The sequence below is a fragment of the Chiloscyllium plagiosum genome, chromosome 7 (genome assembly GCF_004010195.1).
Source record: "Chiloscyllium plagiosum isolate BGI_BamShark_2017 chromosome 7, ASM401019v2, whole genome shotgun sequence".
In the NCBI taxonomy this organism is placed as follows: domain Eukaryota; kingdom Metazoa; phylum Chordata; class Chondrichthyes; order Orectolobiformes; family Hemiscylliidae; genus Chiloscyllium; species Chiloscyllium plagiosum.
Window position 1 is genome coordinate 66,301,433 of NC_057716.1, and position 9,282 is coordinate 66,310,714.

Sequence of the window (9,282 nt, forward strand, 5' to 3'; positions counted from 1 at the left end):
GAGGTGCTGATGTTGGACTGGGGTGGGCAAAGTTAAAAATCACACAACACCATGTTAAAGTTCAACAGGTTTATTTCAAAGTATGAGCTTTCGGAACACTGTTTCTTCCTCAGGAAGTGCCAGTTTTTCCTAGGGTGGACAAAGTTAAAAATCACACAGCACCAGCTACCTGATGAAGGAGCAGCACCCTGAAAGCTTGTACTTTGAAAGAAACCTGTTGGACTATAACTTGGTGCTGTGTGATTTTTAACTTTGACCTCAGTAAGAGGCAGTGCTATAGTCAAAGTCTATGCATTTGTAAATAAGGGGTGATTAGTGATGGGATGCCAGCCTCTGAAGAGTTATTTCAGTAGTGATGAGACTAGACCACAATCCTAAAGAAATTAAATCAGAACAGCTATTTTTAAGTTGTGCGAAAGCATTTTCTTATATCATGCTTTTGTTTCGAAAGCGAACCTGTTTTGAGGACTGGGCCTAATATGTGGAAAGAATGCATTTTTTTTCCAGGCAGGTGACATTGCGATGTACAAAAAAACGAGTAATTCTCCTGACAGCATGTGGAGTTGCAGCTTTTTCTGTCATTCGCCTATCTTTCCCTGTAGCAGCAGATACAAAAATGTTACAAAAATTAACTGACATGGTTAAAAAAATATTACAAACACAAGCCTCTTCTAATTCTGAGGTAATATCACCTTTACTTGACAATTCAAGAACCAGATGAATTCATACCGGAGTTTTTAACAAGGTTAAGATAACTGGCACAGCCTGTGATTTTGATTTAACCCTTAATGAGATGCTAAGAGATTGTTTGGTATTGGGATTAATGATGTAACTAAGTAAAAATGCCTACTAGCTGAAGCTTAATTGGACTTCAAACCAGCTCAACAACTGGTTTTATCATTGGAAAATGCAACAAGTACAGCAAATGAGTTGCAAATTATTCTGATGAACGTAAACACCTTTGTCGGTCTGCCTGAGCTTGGGGAACATCACTGAGTGCAGACAATTGCATAGTCTTACTTAGAAAATATACTGATAAGACTAGCTCTAGGTCAGCCCATAGCAAAACCACAAAACAAAGCCAAGTCTTGGCCAAACAGTTGCAATGTTCTTCAGGATCCTGCCAGCTAAGACATTGTAATTGTTGCCACTATATGGACTGAAGACAGCAAAAGATTCCCACTAGACATAAGTGAGTAAGACCAGTATCCAAGAGGGTAGCCAGGAGAGTTCATACTCTGGAATCTCCAGCTGTATCTGGTTTGTTAAATAACATAGTATTTCCAAATCAGAACCATGGTCACCTAGTTCAAATGGAGGTCAATAGAAAAGCACAGCAAGTCAGGCAGCATCCAAAGAGCAGGAGAATCGATGTTTCAGATATAAGCCCTTCATCATGAATGAGGCTTGTGGGACGGAGGGCTAAGAGATAAATAGGAGGGGTCTGGGGTTGGGAGGAAGGGAGCCAGGAAAGTGATAGTGAGGGAGAAAGTGAGGGAGAAGGTGATAGGTCAGGGCAGGGTGGAGGGGATAGATGTGAAATGTCATGGACAGGTCAGGAAGGTGGTGCCGACTTAGAGGCTTGGGACTGGGACAATGTGGGGGGGGGGGGGGAGGGGAGAAGAGGAAACTGTTGAAATCCACATTTATCCCGTGTGATTGCAGTGTCCCAAGGCGGAATATGAGGCATTCTTCCTCCAGGCGTTGGTGGTAATGGTTTATCGGTGGAGGAGGCCCAGGACCTGCATGTCTTTGACGGAGTGGGAGGTGGCATTGAAGCTTTCAGCCACGGGGCGGTGGGGTTGGTGGGTGTGCGTGTTCCAGAGATGTTCTCTGAAATGATCCGCAAGAAGGCGTCCTGTTTCCCGGATGTAGAGGAGACCACATAGGGTGCAATGGGCTCCACCACCCCATAGCTGAACGTAGACTTGCTAATGTGTAGAAGACACCAGGCTATCTGATCTTCCCAGACCTGGAGCCGAGAGTGAAATGGGCATCAGGAACTCCAATACCAAACCAAAGATGGTCAAACAAGAGAAAGAATTTGATACAGGGAACATATTTTGGTGCGATCATGGAAATGGCTCTACTTGGATATGAGGTATGATTGATATGAGATCGAGACCAGTGACTTTTAAAGTTTAGGTAGGATCTGATGAAGAATTATGCCAAAATCATTAACTCTCTTGCTCCTCAGATGCTGCCTGACCTTCTGTGTCTTTTCTGAATTGGAGGAACTTGACCTGGTGTTAAAACAGGAAATGGATCACCCAATGTCTGTAGACTCAGAGGGGGAGAGATGTAATGATTGTAACAAGGTCAGCCAGTTGGACCTCATAGAGTATGAGCTACCTGATTGGATCAGATTAACAACCCTTGTCAAGGAGGCCTGTCTGACAAACCTTCAATTTGCATTCAATTAACAGCATCTCAATTCAGGTTGTCCTGTTAAAAGAAAGATATTGTTAAGCTGAAGAGTGTTCAGAAACATTATACCAGGATATTGGCAAGAATAGAGGGTTTGAATTATGAGGAAAGGCTGGATAGGCTGGGACTTCTTTCAAGAGTCAGCAGTCAAGAGTCAATAGGAGGTTTATTGGTCATTTCTACCAAATACAACTGATACAGTAAAAACAAGTCAGTGTTCCTCCAGGATTAAGGTGCTACATGGGCAGCACAAACTACACGCTCATACGCAGGGTGACATAAAGTGGATAAGATGTGCAAAACACGCAAGACAGCACAATAATTCTTGACACATCAAGACAATAGGCACAGTAGCATATAAATTACAGTGTAATAAAAGAATGATAATTAATAAAACATTGTTCTAGCAGTAATTCAAAATCATGCAAAAAGTTTCAGATGGAATAGTGTCTGATCATACAGTGTTAGGGAACCTGATGGCCGTGAGAGACCGAATGCTCCGGTATGTTGTGCCAGATGGCAGGAGGGAGAAGAGTTTGTGTGATGGATGTGTGGGGTCTTCCACAATGTTCCTAGTCTTTCTGATGCAGCGTGTGGTATAAATGTCTGTAATGGATGGAAGAGAGATCCCGATGATCCTCTCAGTGGCCCTCACCATCCATTTTAGGGTCTTGCAATCCGAGTCAGTGCATTTCCTGAACTGTGCAATGATGCAGCAGCTCAGGGTACTCTCAATGAACCCTCTGTAGAATGTGGTGAGGATGGGGGTTGGCTTTCCCCAGCCTACGCAGGAAGTAGAGATGCTGTTGGACTTTCTTAGCTATGGAGCTGGTGTTGAGGGACCAGGTGAGATTCTCAGTTAGGTGAATGGCAAGAAATTTGGTGCTTTTCACGATCTCCATGGGGGAGCCATCGATATCCAGTGGAGAGTGAATCGCCAGTGCCCTCCTGAAGTCAACCATCACAAAGCTAGTCCCCTTTTTGCTAAAAGCTGTTCCTTGGCTCAATGACACTCTGTCCTTGATTTTTGTCAGAGGGGCAATAAACCAGGCCAGACTCCAATCAGTTTGGTTTGGTCCAGAGATGAAAAGGATTTTGAGTGGCCTTTTGTTTATATGTGAACAGATGAGATTTCAAGCCAAAGTGGTCATGCTTTAGAAGTGACCTGTATAAAGAGAGGGGAGTGATCCACTCTTTAGCTAGCTGAACTGAGCAGTTTTAGTACAGTCTTGAACTGGCAAGTTCAACAGAGGGCTGTGTGGAAACTCTATCTCTTTCTGCCTTCAACTTCAACCCATAAGCATGTGTTCGATTTATACTGGTCTTTAAAGGGAGTTTGCTTATTGGGACTGTTGTGTACATTTGGAACAGCATAATTAAGTCTTTTTGGATAGATTGAGTTCTGTAGGGTTTTTTATTCTGTTCTTCGTGTTTCATTGTGTAATTTTGTGAATAAATATTTTGTCTGTTTTAAAATCTAGTAGTCAAGCTAGCTAACTTACTCCAGGTAATTTTGACTGTACACTTACTAAAATAAATTGCAAAGTTAGGTCTAGGGCTGCCTGCCTAAGAACAATTTGAGTTGTCTGGCCTTGTCCATAACACAACAACCATCTCTTTCGCTTTGTCCATGTTCAAAAACAGGTTGTTGATGCTGTGCCAGTCCATTAGCCGCTGCACCTCCACCCTGTATGCTGACTCGTCATTCCTGCTAATGATACTCATTACAGTGGTATCATCAGTGAACTTAATGATATGATTCAAGTTGTGCATCGCTGCACAGTTGGGTATCAGCAGGTTGAACAGCAGTGAAAAAGCACACAGCCCTGCAGGCCACTGTGCTTAGTGTGATGGTGTTGGAGATGCTGATCCCAATCCGGACTGACTGAGGTCCATGACCCAGCAGATTCAGCTTTCTAATCAGGTGCTGAGGAATGGTAGTACTGAATGCTGAACTGAAGTCTATGAACAGTAACCTGACATAGGTGTCCTTCTTCTCCAGGTGGGTGAGGGCCAGATGGAGGGTGATGGAAATGGCATTGTCTGTTGAGCGATTGGGCCAACACATGATCTAGAGGGTGTCCAATGAGGAGGGAAGAACCCCAAGCATAGGAGATTGAAGGGTGAATTTATAGGGGTTTATAAAATCATGAAGGTATAAATAACATGAATGGCAGTTGTCTTTTCCCTAGGGTGAGGGTTTCAAAACTAGGGGCATATTTTTAAGGTGAGCAGAGAAAGATTTAAAAAAGACACAAGGGGCAATTTTTTTTTATACAGAGAATGACTTGTGTTTGGAATAAACTTCCAGCGGAAGTGGTTGGTATGGATATAGTTACAACATTTAAATGTTTGGATGGATGTGGGCCAAGCATATGCAAGTCAGACTAGTTTAATTTGGGATTAGAGTCAGCATGGACTGGTTGAACCAAAGTGTCTGTTTCTGTGCTGCATGACTCTATGACTCTATGGCACAATAAAAGGCCACCTGGTATATGCCAATCCTTTACAACCACCATGGCACCTCTATAATACAGTGGCAGGTTGTTCTGGAAGCTTAGTTTGTATTGCAGAGCACGTTAACATCTTATATTGGAAGGCTGCAAAAAAACGTTTTATATTTATTGACAAGGCATATGGACAGGGGACTGACAACTGTCAGGCATAAGGTTGCAATATTCTCATTCAAGGGGTAAATGCCTCTAAAGTCTGGAGAGTGGCTCACAGCCTGTCCTCTAGCTCCATGGTGGTTACGGCGAACAGAGTTGGAGAAATGTGCAGCCATCAGTTAGGGGTCTAGGCACTTTTTATTCAGGGCTGTCCTGTCAGTTAAGTCATTGAAGGAGGTGGTTCCTCATCAATCTGCTATTCGCAAAAACTAAAAGGAAATGGTTTGGGAGCAAGAGCAGCTGTTACCGCAGGAGGGAGACTCGAGAAGCTAGTTTTTGGAACTGGAGTCTGCAGTCTGTTGGGTGTGGAGGGGTTTGGAGGACAATTGAGGAAGGTGTGAGATGGCAGCTATAGTATCTTCAAGAGAGGTATACACAAAAGAAAAGATGATAAGGGGATCATGCAGAAAGGGGAATTGTTCATTGTCAGGAGCATCCTGACTTCATGGGGATAGGTACAGTCACCTTGTATGCCAGGGAATGAAAGGTTGGCAGGTGTAGACCCACGTAAACATCTAGGGTAGGGACGTGGGGAGATGTGAAACCTATGGGGTTAACAGGATGAGTAACCAGGAAGGGGAATTTGATGTTAAGGGGTTTACTAACATGTTCAGATGGAGGTTGAAAGCCACTGGCCAAACAGCATGCACTGTCATCTTCCAAAATGCTGGAAATTAAAAGTGCACAATAAGGAAGAAGATAACGGTATCCACACCCGTCACTGATTCGGCCTGTGAGGGAATAGGTTTTAGCAACCACTGATGTTATGGTTTTTACAGGAAAGGATCATTGCACACAGACCCATGGACTACACACAACACAGGGCTGCAGCGTTCCTATTTCCTGACCATGCTACTTCATTGCCCTTCTCTGTGTGTTACATCTTCCTGGCACTGACATTGCTGAACAATTCATTGACAACTAGACCTTTGGACACTAAAAAATCTTGATATACTGGAGGAGAGCCAAAAGCGACAGTATAACCCAATCCATGTAAATGCATTGTCCTTCTTGCTTTTAGATGATTCAGCAGGCTCCCAATGCAGATCTCCATCCATGAAGCTTTACCTGTTGTCATGAAAGTGATCGAGGAGAAAGTGAGGACTGCAGATGCTGGAGATCAGAGCTGAAAATGTGTTGCTGGAAAAGCGCAGCAGATCAGGCAGCATCCAAGGAACAGGAGAATCCATGTTTTGGGCATGAGCCCTTCTTCAGGAATTCCTGAAGAAGGGCTCATGCCCAAAACGTCGATTCTCCTGCTCCTTGGAGGCTGCCTGACCTGCTGCGCTTTTCCAGCAACACATTCTCAGTCATGAAAGCGATGCCTGGTCACAATACCAGTTGGGCCTATACAGCAAGACCAGCAACCAGATTTATGATTAAAGCAGTGACATTTACTCATATGTGCAAAATTAATTACAATCTGCTGTTGCTTGTGCCATCAATGTGTCCTCAATGTTTCTTCTTCCACCCTCCCCCAATACGTCTCAGTGTACTCCCTGGTTCTACAGCTGGGGTACAGGGAACATGTTCAGCAATGAGCTGGTTGGTCCTGGAGGTTTAATCTTGCAACCCCACAAGTGCTTTCATCTGGACATTCCAGAGGGTCTGCAAGTGCATTGTCCTCGGTGTGAACTTCCAAGGGTTGGAGGGAGGCAGGCAGCATGGATGTGGAGAGCCTGGTCACCTCTGGAATATCTTGAGAGGAGAGTTTTGAGGGACCTATGATTGGTTCCTCCTCCACTGGGTGCCTCTTGGTACCACCATGTTACCATGTGAGGAAGGAATGCAGACCGGGTTCCTGTCCTCCTGTCCCCATTAGTCCTGAGGACCAATATCTGGGTAAGGGAGTGTGGGTGTGCACATTTCTTTGACAGACCCTGAGGGTGCTGGACCTAGCTTTCCATAGCAGTTGCCAACCTACCATGGAGGCTGCCAAACAGTTGCATAACCTGTTGCATGCTGCAGATTTTGGGCAATGAATACCATTGTATTCCATGTACCTGTCTGCCACAACTGTTTCTCTCTTTGCATATGGATGATGTCCATGATTGCTAATGCAAGCTTGGGGCTGAGTACATGCCTGTCTCTGGCAGCCTGTGAGTGCCAACAACCTGCTGCAGAGCTGCCTCAGTGAACCGCTCACCAGCTGCTAGTCCTATATAGATGCCAGTTGGTGGAAGCGATGTGTAATGGATGAGACTGACAGCGGGGTTAATGCAAGAGTTCAAACTTACAACTTTGACCAACTATTTGCCACCTGTCCTAAAACTTACTTTATTAGCTTAATGTCAATTTCTTAGTCTGATTTCATTCCTGTGGACCAGCTTGGAACATTCTACATAGTAAAGGTGTTTTATAAATACAAGTTATGATTCTTGGTTATGGTCAATATTTGACAGCTTATTCAATCTGCTTATCAAAAATCATTTGGTTCCTGGTGTAATTCAGTGAGCAGTTTGAATAAAAACTGAAAGAAGTGTAGATACTGGAAATCTGAATAAAAAACAAATATTTCTGGAAAATCGCAGTTAGTCTGGTATGAAATCTGGAGAGTAAATGTTTCGGGTGAATAAACTTTTTTCAGAATTGATTATAGCTAGGAAAAATGTTGTTTTTATGCAGAGGATAGTTTGGGGAAGGGGGAAGAAATAAACAATAGGTGGAGGTAGAGCCCAAAAAGAGAGAAGAGGAGTTGGACAGACAGAGGAGTCGATAATGGTCAGCCTAGGAGAATGAATGGCAGCTAGTGGGGGCTAGTGTGGATGAACAGTGGGTGGTGTATAATAGTAGACCATGTGATAATAAAGCTTGGTATTAGATTACATTACAGTATGGAAACAGGCCCTTCAGCCCAACAAGTCCACACCGAACCGTCGAAGCGCAACCCACCCATACCCCTACATTTACCCCTATACCTAACACTATGGGCAATTTAGCATGGCCAATTCACCTGACCTGCACATCTTTGGACTGTGGGAGGAAACCGGAGCACCCGGAGGAAACCCACGCAGACACGGGGAGAACGTGCAAACTCCACACAGTCAGTCGCCTGAGGCGGGAATTGAACCCGAGTGTCTGGCAGCAGTGCTAACCACTGTGCCACCGTGGTATGTGAGGGTTGGGGTAAGGGCATGGGAGAAGGTGCACAAAACTCTCAAATTGTTGAACTCAATGTTGAGTCCAGAGGCTGTAGAGTTCCCAAGCAGGAAATGAGGTGTTGCTCTTCCAGCTTTCACTGAACTTCATTGGAACACTGCATTAATCCTGAGGCAGAGGTGTTGGCCAAGGTGGTGTGTTGAAGTGGCAGACAACAGGATGCTTAGGGTCTTTTTTGCAGACAGAATTTCAGAATTGCAGACTAGGCAAAGTGATCACCCAGTCTATGCTTCATTTCCCAGTGCAGAGGAGACCACTTTGTGAGCAGCGAATGCAGTAGACTAGATTCAGTGAAATATAGGTAAAGTGTTGCTTCACCTGAAGATGTGTTTGGGCCCTTGGATACTGGGGAGGGTAAACAGGCAGGTGTTGTACCTTCTGCAGTTGCCAGGGAAGGTTCCATGGGACTATGGGAGGGTTGTAGGGAGTGAAGGGAGACTGGATCAGGGTGTCTCAGAGAGAACAGTTCTTGAGGAAGTCTGACAAGGAAGGAGAGGAGAATATGTCGGGTGGTGGTATCCCGCAGGAGGTGGCAGAAATTGGCGTGATCTGCTGATCCTCTGATTAAATTTGATCTTTAGACCTCACGAATGCTTACCTAGACACCGGGCAGGTAAAGCTAAAATGGAAATGTTAAACAATCATTTATAAGTCATCTATCCAATACCAAATAAACCAAAAATATAACCTTTGCAACTTCCTGAAATAAATTGTTGCATAATATTGTCAAAGTCCAATCAGTCACAAAGTTTTGACTGTCATTTTAAGCACGCAAGCCCTTTAGTTTCACCCAGATGAGTTTTACATTTTGTTTCTTTCATTCAGAGGAATTGATCCACACTCACTGCATCAGCATTTATTGTCCTTCTCTCATTACCCTTGAGAAGATAGTAGCGAACTGCCTTTCTGTCCAGCCAAAGTTATTCTGGTGTTGGTCATTTTAGCACAGCTATGATGTGCATTTCTAGTCTCCTTCCTATTGGAAAGATGTTGTGAAACTTGAAAGGGTTCAGAAAAGATTTACAAG